Genomic DNA, 13,488 nt, shown 5'->3' on the forward strand with positions numbered 1-13,488 from the left:
TCCACTGAGGTAAGCCAACAGCCCCCAGCCCCTCAAAACCCCGTGGATCTGTGCCTATTTATCTTTATGATGCACCTCCTGCGATCCAGTGGCGTTGAATTTCACTCTGAGCAACTCTCCTGGGCTGGATTCTGCAGAGTCCCTCTGGTATGTGTCACTCCTTTGCCATCTTCCCGGAAGTCCCCTTGATGGAGGTTTTATTTGAATACAAATTCATGGACCCTACCCCCAGGGTTTCTGATGAAGTAGTTGTGAGATTCAGTCCAAGACTCATTTTTAGGAAGTTCCCAGGTGATGATGGTGCTGCTGGTCCTTGGATCATACTGTGATAGATGTTGACCTGGAATGAATCTTGTCTGGTTTTGCAAGAGTGAATGAATGAATGAATGAGAACAGATTCTTTGTCTCAGAAAAATGACAGATTAGGTGAGATAATCTGAGGGTTTTTTTTTAATATAATGAAAATCTCAATGTTAGTGTGATTGCTTTCTTTTCTTGTTAATACATTCATTTTATAGGAGGGCTCTTTACATGGGGATACATGAGGGCATGTGATTAGACTTGAGATACCATCATAACATAAGCCTTCCACACTCCAGAAAACTTAAAAAAAAAGTAACAAATTCAAGTCTTGTCTGTACTGTTTTAAAAGCCAAAGGGATGAGACTTCCCCTCTGAAGCACAGAAAACACCAGGGCTTTAGAGAACACTTACTCTTACTGGTAGAATTGTTCAGCCTTACAAAAAAACATATTATTCACCTCACAATTGCCTACAACAATCGGCTGGATGTCAGGCCACCTGGGTCAGAGGCTTCCTAACAAGCTCAAATTCTCAGCACTGAGGACTAGAGCTGTCTGATCTAGCCACAGGTGAAGGGACATTTGTCACCATTTGCAGGCACAGCAAAGTCAGCTATCTTTATTCTAATTGGCCTTCATACTGCTAGCTGGATGAAGGCTGGTCTGAGCAAGGACAGCTACTGACAGGCATACAGAGAACTCTGCCCCGACTGGGGGATTTCCCAAATACTTAAGAGTGATCTTTATATGCAGCTCTACATCAAGAAAGTATGGAATAGAATTGATGTCTCCAAGGCAACCAGATGACAAGGATATGCTGTCCCCTGCAGCAGAGGCATGATTATGAAAGAAAGCAGGACATTTAGGTTTATCTTACTATTTTTAAGTAGGATGGGTTGTGTGGTGAGAGCAAACTAGGAAGTAGTTAACCCTCTGGGCTAGTGGTTTATGCATTGGGCTGCTGACCACAGGGGTTAGCAGTGCAAAGCCACCAGATGAGGCTCTCTGCTCCTGTAAAGAGTGACAGTCTCAGAAACCCACAGGGGCAGTTCTACCCTGTCCTCTAAGGTCACTATGAGGAGTGCTCCAAGATGTGAATGCAACATGCCGGCATGGAGTAGGGAACCGGTGGAGAGGTCTGAGGGGCCAGCCCCAATCCCAACTACGTGGACAGCTGCCCCTCCTCCAAGAAGAATTTATTTCAGTACGTGGACAGCTGCTCCTTCCCCCAGAAGAATTTATTTCAGAGGACAGCACTGAATCTGCAACTCCAGGAGAGGGACATGTTTGATCAGAGCACATGGGAGCAAATGAAGGGGGAGGAAGAGAGTGGAGCACAACCTGGCCCACCAACCCTTTAGGACAATATTCCCGCTCAGCAGCCAATCCACAAAGAGGACCATATGGCTTGCTCCACTATGAGACACGACATCCCTTGCTGACCCATAACCTTAAAGGGGCAACACTGGAGACACAGTGTGGGAATTCCGTCCGATCTGATCCCACCACACAGAAACAAAACACTAAGGGCTAGGATAGCCTGATCCTTGTAAGTTCAGTTTATTCATTACATTGGTAGTGTAAGTTTGGGGCAGGCTTAAAGGCAGCCCCTTCTATCTAAAGGAGTCCTGTTTATACTACGGGTAAGCATTGGGCTGCTAACCACAAGTTTGGCAACTCAAACCCACCAGTTGTTCAGGAGCGAGTTGGGTTGCTAACCCCAAGTTTAGTGCTTCAAATCTACCAGCTGCTCCACAGGAGAGAGATGAGGCTGTCTGTGCCGTGAAAAGGTATGGTCTTGGAAACCCTGTATACAGATACTAAGTGTGGTAGTCACCTAATCTGGTGTCAATTTAAGGATTAAGAGTGTAGGAGTGGAGTCTAGGCTGTCAATCTGGAGATAGCCAGTGAGACTTCTGTGTGGGCATGGCCTTCTCCTGAGAATTCTGGGAAATCTGGTACTTCCTCCTTAGAGGCAGAAGACACTATTCTCCCTCTCTCTGCTACTCTTTGGGAGACATGGCAGCTGACAAGATCTCTGAAGCTGGAAAAGCCAGAGAGACCCCTGCAAGCACTGAGATGCTTACAACACCACTGGATCCAAAGATTTTCTACCCATGGGCTTGTGATTATCCTACATTCGGCGTCATTGCATGTGTTTTGTGAGTCTGAAGAGGACTTTATGGGTTGCTGTTGGACATATGGGCTAATGTCGGACTTATGGACTTGATCTGCACTGGGCCGGGATGTTTTCTCAATGTTCGATTGCTCTTGTATATAAATCTCTTTCTTATACACATATGTGTGTCCTTGGATTTGATTCTCTAGTCTACCCAGACTAACATACTTAGATCAGAATCAACTCCATGGCAGTGGATTTTTGAACTTTAACTTAGCCCAGTCTTCTCTAAGTTAGGTGGAACTTTGTGACACTGACATCACATATAGATAAGATTTAAAGTGATCTACCGTGTACTGTTATTTTGGAAGTTAGGGGCTGACTTGTTTTACAGCTACATACCCAGTTCATACCACCTTTCCCCTTTGTCCTGTCAATCTTTACTCTTTCATGCTGTTTGCATGTGTTCCTGTCTAAGTTCATTTATTCACTGTAAATTTCTCTGAGTTTGGGACCATCTCTGTCGTACTCATCATTATATTCTACACAATGACTAGCCATTAGTAATTTTCTTTATATATGTTCTAAAACTGAGCACTCATAAGGCTAGGTAGGTCAGGTGTGCCTGACCTAATCCATGGTATTTTTAATGGCCACATATGCATGGGAAAGTTGGACATTGAATAAGGAAGACTAAAGAAGAATTGATGTGTGTTTGAATTGTGGTGCTGGCAAAGACTTGAAAATACCTTGGATTATCAAAAGAATAAACAAATCTGTCTTGGAAGAAATATAGCCAGAATCCTCCTTAGAGTTAAGGATGGTGTTATCTCACAAACTTTGGACATGTTGTCGGGAGAGAACAGTCTCTGGAGAGGGACATCATGCTTGGTAAAGTAGTGGGCAGTGAAAACGAGGAAGACCTTCAACAAGATGGATTGACACACAATGGGTGCATCAATGGGCTAAAAAATAAACAGTTGTGAGGACCAGACAGGTAGTGTTTCATTTTGTTGTACAGAGGGTCACTATGACTTAGAACTGACTCTACACACTTAACAAAAAGAATAACAAAATCAGAATCTTCTCAGAAAGGGCAGGGACTGGACAGGGAAGGAAGTCAAACCATAGAACTAATAAAATGCTTTCACCTTAACTTTAGTTGCTTAATTTCATTAAAATATCCCTTATCCTCATCAGCCTGATACATTTTTAATCATCTTTCAAAACAAAGCTTAGTCATTGCCTCCTCTGTAAAAGTCTTTCTTGTTTTGTACTAATTTTATCCTTTAAATATTCCTGTAATGACTTCATGAATAAAAATTATTTGTTTATCTGTGAGCTGTGCAGTACTTGAGGGCAAAGCCTATGTTGGAATTTTTAAAACTGAATTGATCTAACCACAATGGAGGGAAAGCAGGCAGTTTCACAGGTTCAGAGAAACCCCCCTCTAGTGTCCCTACCTGTTTCCTTATTCTTGCAAACACAGTTCAAAGAATGTATTCCTATTTGTCCCCATAGCCCTTTGAGAAAGGTCAACCTTGAAGCTTCCAGCAGATGTTTGCGAAAGTGCTAAGGAATTCAAATCACTTCTTTAGAGACTGTTTTGATAGGGAAAGAACTTGAGACCTAAAGAGAGGCAGAAGCATGGAGTTGCATAGAGATGAAGAGTTTATCTTGGGTCACTAAAGATAAGCTTTGCCTAGTTTCTAATTTCAACAAGGATGGAAGCTTTCTAATGTTTAAGTCCAGTGAAAAACCTAAGAGATTATAGAACTGAAATTCAACTCAGAGCTGGGGAAGGGAAAATTAATACGATACTGATCAATAATCTATTGGAACTAGTTTTAAAATGTATGTGGTAAAGTGGCGGAAACTGTGTCGCTGTTGTAGTGAGTGTGTTGTGCTACTTGAAGTCAAACATGAGATAAAATCTCAATATTTTAAATGCCAGAAAATGTTCAAATATTTCTTGACTTTCCTGAAAGAGAGCATTAACTCATTTTTTGCAACTGTTACCTGATCTGAAAGCTGAGCCAGTTGCACCTTGATGAGGTCTTGATTTGATGTTGCTCATAACTATTTGCAGCCTCACGAAGGATCTCTATTCCCTAATCAGAGGTCAAAGGGTGCTAGTTAGTGAAGAATATGCTTTCACTTTTCTAAACAGGCAGGGTCACCTCTGCTCCCATCCGTGACTTCATCATTGTATGTCTAGATCTAGGAAATAATTTTCTCTCTTGTTTCATGTCTAGGTCTGATCTTTGAATTTGTGATTTTTTTATATGTCACAATGCCTGCTGATAGAGATGTGATTCTTAAAAGAGGAAATAGCGGAACAGTTTTAAGTCCACTGTGGAAAAGAAAGAGATGAGAAGACAGAGAAGGAGAGCAAGTGAATTCTGAAACTTATATTGACCTTTGAGTCATATTTAATTTTTAGAGGTTGCCTTAGCCTATCTACATAAGAATAAAATATTCTTCAACATTCTAATACTTTATGCATGAAATAAAAAAATTTTTTTAAGTATCTTACCGAGTTTTTGGTTCTTGTTTGACAATACCTGCACATGTTGCTTAGTGTCACTTATATTTATCTCTGTGTTGACATTCTCTCTGATTGTGTTTTGTTTGTTCCATCCTGTACTCTAGTTTCTCCACCCTTATCTTCTCACCTTGTTTGTTATGTAACTATTCACTTTTTGGTCTTATACAGATGGTTTTTAAGTACAACATTGATGCTTTTGGCAATGTCCTTTACTTTTGTGCCTTTCTGCTATTCAGTAAGAGGTACTATCAGGTGATAGTTTCATTTCAAGGTTTAAAGGGCATCTCAAGGAGTCCTCTGTTCTCCACTCTTCCACTTTTCTGGTAAATTATTTTTATTTTTAAAGAATGTGAGTTCTGCTTTATACTTCCTCGCCCTCTATTTGGGATAATTTATTGTGGTCAGAGTTGTGATAAGTGGAAGGTGAGCACCCTCTAGTTACTCTGGTCTCAGGATAGATGAAATCATGGCTCATGTCAACATAGATCTTCTCTGAGCTTTTGACTGCTTTCTTACTGTTTTGCTCCTGATGAGTAGAGACTAGTAGTTGTAACTTTGATGGCTGCTTGCATGCTTGTAAATCCCCAGACCCTTGCATGTGGTTTTCACAGAATTCAATCTCTTATGCACCTTTTCCAAATTTTTTGCAGTGCTCATACCTGTCTTCCCTGATTTTCCACAAAGTGGAGCTGTAACAACACTAAGATGAAGCAAGCAAAACTCTAAGATCAAAGATTGAGTAAATGATGGCGAGAATTGACCAGGAGTTTCTATTTGTCAATCGACTGGAGTGAGAAAATAACTCATCAAGTTTAGTTTGAAGATCTCAGGCTGTTGAAATTAGACTTTTAGATCTTAATCCAGTGAGAGTGAAAGATGAACTACCTGTGGTGCCTCCTCATGACAAGCCATTTCTTTTCTTTGGGATACCAATCTTATCACACAGTGGTCTGAAATATTACTCTCAAAGAGGTAAAGTGTTTGTTTTCAGAATAATGCCTCTCAAGTGTGCTAATTCTGACACAATACTTAATCTCCTATTTGGAAAAGGAGAACCTCTTTGCTTGTGTTTCATACACAGTTGACAAATGGCATAGGTCAAAATGCATTTCTACTAGCGTTTCAGTCCATACATGCACAGGTTTATTCCAAACAAACTATGTTTAAATATGGTTCTGTGATCCGTGGATGTCTGCAGACAAGTTTTCTGAGTAAGATGCTTAGTTTTATTAGGGGGCCTTCAAAAAATATTACTCATAATAAGGTCTGATAGCGGCATCTGAGGAGATTGTATGGGCCAATTAAAATCAAGGCAGAGAGGCCAGATCGGTGACTGTTTATTTTCAATTCTCCAGGGGTAAACTTGATAGTTTCTTGACACAGGATAGTTATGAGTTTATTATGAAGGAGCCCTGGTGGAGATATAAGTTAGCTGTTGGGCCACTAACTTCAGAGTTGGCAGTTCAAACCCATCAGCCATTCCACAGAAGAGAGATAAGGCTGTTTACTCCTGTAAAGATTTACAGGTTTGGAAACCCTAGGGAACCCTTCTACTCTGTCCTCTAGGATTGCTATGAGTTGAATGACAGTGAGTAAGTGGCTTATTAGGAAGTTTTGAGAAAATTGAAAATTACATTGGTGAGAAAAAGACCCAGAAAGTTTCACTGAAAGATTTTTTTCTATCAAAAGAATATATCTATTCACCTACCCTAAACTTCTAATCTTACCCCTTTAGACTTTTAAAAAAATTCCTAAAGAGCGCGCGCGCGCGTGCGCGCGCGCACACACGCACACACACACACACACACACACACACACACCCACCCCCCACCCCCCCTCATTGACTTGATTTGGTCTCATAATGACAGGGTAGAATTGTCCTCATGGGTTTTTGAGTTGTTACTCTTTATGGAAGTAGACAGCCTCATCTTTGTCTCAAGCCACAACTGGTGGTTTCAAACTGCTGACTGCAGTTAGCAGCCCAATATGTAAGAGCATTTAAATGACTTTAATCCCTTGAGGATGCCCAAACTCATTTTGTCCTGGTATGAATGGGGGGAAAATGCAGAATTCTTTTGGGGAAGTGTAAAACAAACACTGACTTCAGAAGTGTATAGACTTAGAGGAGATTGCCAGAAATAGTAACTTCACACTTTGATATGCTTGTTTAATGGAAATTTATATGATTTTGTATCAATACCTTTTGACTCACCCTTGTTCTAGGAATTGTTTTAGTCCAAAGGTGTCGCGCTCTCAGTCTCGCCAGCAAGAAGGATGCGCCACAACAGGATTCTTCCACAGGCGTTTAATGCGGGTTCGATTTGCAGATGCGGAAAAAGACCCCGAAGCCCCAAACTACTGCTGCTTATATGCGCTCTATGGGGACGTGCTGTGCATTGATTGGTGCGTTCGCCAGAACCCTTATTAGCATACTCCAGGGTGGAGTTATGACTACGTCATCTAAGCAGTGCACATGCTCTAAGTGGTTGTTTACCACTTAACTGGGCCACCGCCCTGACTGCCCGGCGCCATCTTGTAATGGCGGCAAGAGCTACGGCTTCCCACACAAAGGTTAGAGAAAAGACCAAAACAGATTTGTTCTTGACCTTAAGAACCTTCCACTGTAGTTGAAGACTAAGCCTACAGCTGTGGAAAAGATAAAATAGGGTAGTATTGGTATGATAGGAGCCCCAGTGGTTATGTATTTGGCTGCTGATTGAAAGGTCAGCAGTTAGAAACCACCAGCTGCTCCATGGGAGAAACATGAGATTTTCTGCTTCTCTAGAGAGTTATTGTTCTGCCGGGGCAGTTCTGCCCTGTCCTATAGGGTCACTATGAATTGGCATTGACTTGATGGTAGAGGGTTTTGTTTTATTATTATTTTTTTTGGGTTAGTGTGGTAGTTACATAATCTCCTGTCAACTTGAGGGTGTTAAGAGTGAAGGGGTGGAGTTTAGCCTGTCACTCATGTCAAAGCTTGATGATCTCATTTGGAGGCACAACAAAGATAAATGGCTTACTGGAGAGGGGACACACTCTCGGCTGCACATTCCTGATGACAAGCCACAGGGAGCCACATTGATGACAGCCAGATTTCTGGAGATGCTTTCATCACCACTAGATCCACAAGATTTTCTACCCACAGGCCTGTGGTCTTCCTGCATTCAGCATCATTGCATGTGTTGCCTGACTCTGAAGAGGAATTAATAGACTAGTATAGGGCATATGGGCTACTATCAGACTTATGGACTTGATCTGGACTGGGCTGGGCAGTTTTATTAACATACAATTTTTCTTTGATATAAAACTCACTCTTATATACATATGAGCGTCTCTAGATTTGTTTCTTTAGTCTACCCAGAGTAACACATTTAGTCTGATCGACATTGACTTAAGTTGGTCAGGAGAGACTTTTCTGAAGTTAATATATGAATTAAAGTCTGAATGATGCGAGGAGAGTGAGCAACTGCATTCCTGACACCCCTCCCCACAGCTTGTCAAATGGCTGCTCTCTTCCCAACATTGAAACTTTAATTCATGTTACCTTCAGAAAAGCCTCTCCTGATCCACTTAAGTCAACTTAAGTCTATCATACAATGACAACAACTCACTGCCATCGAGTCAGTGCCACCTCATAGCGACTATAGGATAGGGTAGAACTGTTCCTGTGAGTTTCTGAGCCTGCAATTCTATACAGGAGTAGTAAGCCCTCTCTCCTTCACAATATCAAACTGCTGACTTTGCAGTTAAAAGCCCACCTTCCAACCACTACACTACTATCTAACCACTATCATCCTCATGTCTAAGGAATATTCTGGCTGTACTTCTGCCAACATAGATTTGCTCACTCTTCTGGCAGATAGCAACAAGGACTTGGATTGGAATGTGGTGATTAAGGGTGCAGGGTGGAGGAAGCTGAAGAGGAAGGCAGAAGCTGGGCCACAGGGGGCTTGTAAACCATGGTAAGGAGTTTGCAGTTTATTCGTGTTGCAGTGACGTGTTTTGTGCAGGGAAGATATGTGGTCTCATGTAATTTTAAAAGTTAATTTCCTGCTATGAAGTGAATAGGACAAATGAGACCAGAGTAGCGATAGGGCAACTTCTGGTTTAGGGCTTAGACTGCAGTTGTAATAGGACAAGTGAGAAGTGGTTAGCATTTTTGGAACCTGTGAACTTGTGACTTATGAATACTTATTCAGGCAAGGATTCCTGCCAGGGTTAAAGGAACCCTTTCCATCTCACCCTTTATTCATACCTTTAGTACACTTTTTGTTTTGTAACCCCCCGCCACACAACACACACCCCTTTAATTCTGAAGGTTTTTGTTTTCTGGAAAGAAGTTGTTTTTTTCTCTCTTGGCCAAAGTATCTTGTATGGTATATAGATAATATGACTCAAGTAGCAGCAAATCCTGGTAGGAAAATTAAAAATAGATAAAAAGGAGATGATACAGATTTCTTATTTCTATTTTATAACAGTTACATAATGTCATCAGGAAAAAGAACAAAAATAATTTGTGGTCATTTAGCTGATCTTACATTTTTTTCAACAAATATTTATTGAGTACCTCAGTATGACAGCCCATATTCTGCTTGTTAGATGTATAAAACACATGCAGCTCCTACCCTCATGGTTATTTTGCCACAGGATTAGAAGGAGTTAGGTATGCTTGTTCAAAAAAATTCTTTTATAAGGATTAATACAAAGCTAGTTCCAAATAGGTGGAAATTAAACACACCTCAAAAACTTACTTTTCCCAAATATTATACCACTCCATTCTCCCTGATAGAAACCCTCATCCACTATTTAGTTTTCACCCTCATGTCCCAGGATTCCACAATTTGCTGCCGGGTCTCACAGAACTCATGAACTGTCACAGGATGTTTGTCTGGGGGATTCTCCTCATTTACACCAAATTGAGCTGTTAATTCATGAATCTGAGAAGCTGGTGAATCAGGTTAAGTGGAAGGCTGCTAGTTGAAGTCATAAGAAGGTGGAGGCAAGTTAGATGTAGGATCCAGAGCAAGAGAGTGAAGTTTTTCAAAGTGACTCAGCAAGATCAGCATGGCTGCCTGAGTCCTGCATCAGCACTTTCCCGAGAGCAGCGTCTGACTGGTGTTCATCACTGAGCGACTCAGCGTTTGTCATCTGCTCCTGCTCATGGAGTGGGATCCAAAAGATGGTATCTTGCCCACACGTGGCATTTGTTTGAGGGATGGTTTTTGCCTTCAAAAGATTAGCTTCAAATGAAACTCAAAACCTTCCTCTAGTTCCTGAACGCTTCCTCCCCTCCCAATCATCATGACCCCAATTCTACCTTGCCTTGCGGACCTGGTTATACCAGAGGATGTACAGTGGTGCAGTGGAGATCTGGAGGCACAGGGAATCTAGGACAGATGAACCCCTCAACACCAGCGGTGGGAGTGGCGACACCAGGGGGGAAGGGGGTGTAGAAAGGGAGAACCGATCTCGGAGATCTATGTGTAGCCTCCTCTCTGGGGGATGGGCAATGGGGAGGCGGGCGAGGGGAGATGCCGGGGAGTGTAAGATAAGATATAATAATTATTTATAAACTATCAAGGGACCAGGGGTGGGATCGGGGAGGGTGGGGGATGGGGGGGAAAAAAGGGAAACCGAGCTGATTCCAGGAACCCAAGTGGAGGGTGAATTATGAGAATGACGAGTGCAACGAATATATAAGGGTGCTTTGCTCAATTGATGTATGTATGGACTGTGATAGGAGCCTTATGAGCCCCAATAAAAAGATTAAAACAAAACAAAAAAGATCTGATATGCCTCATTGACTTTAGAACACTAATGATGGTTATCCCAGCATATCCCCAGGGGGTGGGGGGAGTGCTTATTCTGTGAATAAATTACATTCTTTTCTTTTTGAGTCATTTTATTGGGGCTCGTACAATTCTTGTCACGATCCATACATACATCCCTTGTGCCAAGAACATATGTACGTTTGTTGCTATCATCATACTCAAAACATTTGCTTTCTACTTGAGCCCTTAATATCTGCTGCTCATTTTCCCCCTTCCTCCCCACTCCCCTACCTCATGAACCCTTCATCATTCGTATATTATTATTATTTTGTCATGTGTTATACCGTCCGACGTCTCTCCCTGCCTTTTTCTCTGCTGTCCCTCCCCCGAGGAGGAGGCTATACATAGATTCTTATAATTAGTTCCCCCTTTCTACCCCACATTCTCTCCACTCTCCAGGCATTATAAGTGTTTAAGTGGGGTGGTCTCTCATTGTTTTAATTTGCATTGATTTCTCTTATTGCTAATTAATTCAAACTCAAGTTCATTTCTTCATATGGTTATTGACCACCTGGATGTCATCTTTGGTAAATTGTGTCTTCATGTCTTGTGCCCATTTTTTGATCGGGTTATTTTAATTTTTATTGTTAGGATGTTGTAATTTTTTATAGACTTTGGAGATTAACCCTTTATGTGATGTATTATTACTGAATATTCCCCCCCCCCAAAAAAGATTAGCTTCAGATAAAATGCTGATCATTTCTGCTCATCTTAGGTGGACCAAGTCTAGCCTTTTTTTAAAAAAAAATCATTTTATTGGGGGCTCGCACAATTCTTATCACAATCCATACATACCTGCATTGTGTCAAACACATCTGTACATTTGTTGCCATCATCATTCTCAAAACATTTGCTTTTTACTTGAGCTCTTAGTATCAGCTCCTCATTTTCCCCCTCTCCCCACTGCCCCCTCCCTCATGAATCCTTCATAATTCATAAATTATTATTATTTTTTCATATCTTAGACTGTCTTACATTTCCCTTCACCCACTTTTCTGTTGTCCATCTCCCAGGGAGGAGGTTATATGTAGATCCTTGTAATTGATTCCCCCTTTCTACCCCACCTTCCCTTCACCCTCCAGGTATCGCCACTCTCACCACTGGTCCTGAAGGGGTTATCTCTCCTGGATTCCCTGTGTTTCCAGTTGCTATCTGTACCAATGTACATACTCTGGTCTAGCCACGTTTGTGAGGTAGAATTGTGATCATGTTAGTGCGGGGAGGAAGCATTTAAGAACTAGAGGAAAGTTTATGTTTCATCATTGCTACTCTGCATCCTGACCGGCTCATCTCCTCCCCAAAACCCTTTTGTAAGGGGGTGTCCAGTTGCCTACAGATGGGCTTTGAGTCTCTACTCTGAACTCACCCTCATTTACAATGACATGAGTTTTTGTTCTTTGATGCCTAATACCTGATCCCTTCAACACCTGGTGGTCACTCAGACTGGTGTGTGTCAGGGGAAGCCAGCTCCTAACACATCATTATGGGTCCGGTAGGCGCAATTGTTACAGGTAAAGATCATAGTAAAGTTATAGAGAGCATGAGAAATAGAAGTATTGAAATAAATGGAGTCAGACACGATTCATGGTAGCATGCTCACCTCAGCCCCACTCGATGGTCCATGTGGAGGGAGAGAGTCTGTAATGTTAGCCCAGGCTTTTTATATTCTCCAGGGACGTGCAAGGCTCCTAATTACAGGTGAGTACATACATCACAGGGAGGGGTTGTGCCATAGGTAATACAGTAATGAGAGGGGGTGGTCTAGGGATATACATGCAATAGTAAGAGGAAGGATTGGGGGTATACATGTGATAAGATGGGCGGATAACAACTTTGGATGTCACAGAGTCAGTTTGGCCTGTTCCCTGACTCAACTGATAGAGATCGTTATTGGTAGGGTGAGAACGCTTGGTCGCAGGCCTCAAGGAGGAATGGTTTATTGTCCCCAGTAGCAGGGGGTGAGGCCTGCCATACAGTCTGGTTGACTAACTGCCCTAGAGACCTACCCTGTAGTCTGGTGACTAACTACCCTGGGGAGGATGTCTGTAAGTGTTTGACTTCTCCGCACAGGTGTGCTTCTTCCATGTGGGCTTTGTTGCTTCTGAGCTAGATGGCTGCTTACTTATCTTCAAGCCTTTAAGACCCAAGACACTGTCTCTTTTTGATAGCCGGGCACCATCAGCTTTCTTTACCACATTTGCTTATGCACACATTTGTCTTCAGCGATAGTGTCGGGAAGGTGTGCATCATGGAATGCCAATTAATAAAACAACGTGTTCTTACATTGAGTAAGTACTTGAGTGGAGGTCCAATGTCCATCTGTTGCCTTAATACTAAACCTATACATATATGCACATAGACCTAGTTCTCTACCATCCTATATAAATATATTTGCATATGTACATGCCTGTATTTAGACCTCTATAAATAACCTTTTTCTCCTAGTTCTTTGCTCTATTTCCTTTTACTTTCCTCTTATCCCACTACCATGCTCAGCCTTCATTTGGGTTTCAGTAATTTCTCTCAGTTACATTGCCCCTGTTGAATCCCTACCAGGCCTCTCATACTCTCCTTGCCACTAATTTTGGTGGATCAGTTGTTGCTCCCCTGCCAAGCCTAGTCTTAACCCTCTTTAGAACCCCAAATACAGTTGCCTCTATAGGATATTGGGAGATGTGAATGAAAATT

General features: G+C 41.9%; 1 long non-coding RNA gene across 1 annotated transcript in view; it reads left to right on the top strand.

Moving 5' to 3' along the window:
• Positions 1 to 13,488, top strand: part of LOC142449908 (uncharacterized) — a 277,617-nt gene that overhangs the window by 14,367 nt on the left and 249,762 nt on the right. The gene's annotated exons all lie outside the window — the stretch shown is intronic.

The sequence above is a fragment of the Tenrec ecaudatus genome, chromosome 6 (assembly GCF_050624435.1).
Source record: "Tenrec ecaudatus isolate mTenEca1 chromosome 6, mTenEca1.hap1, whole genome shotgun sequence".
Lineage (NCBI taxonomy): Eukaryota > Metazoa > Chordata > Mammalia > Afrosoricida > Tenrecidae > Tenrec > Tenrec ecaudatus.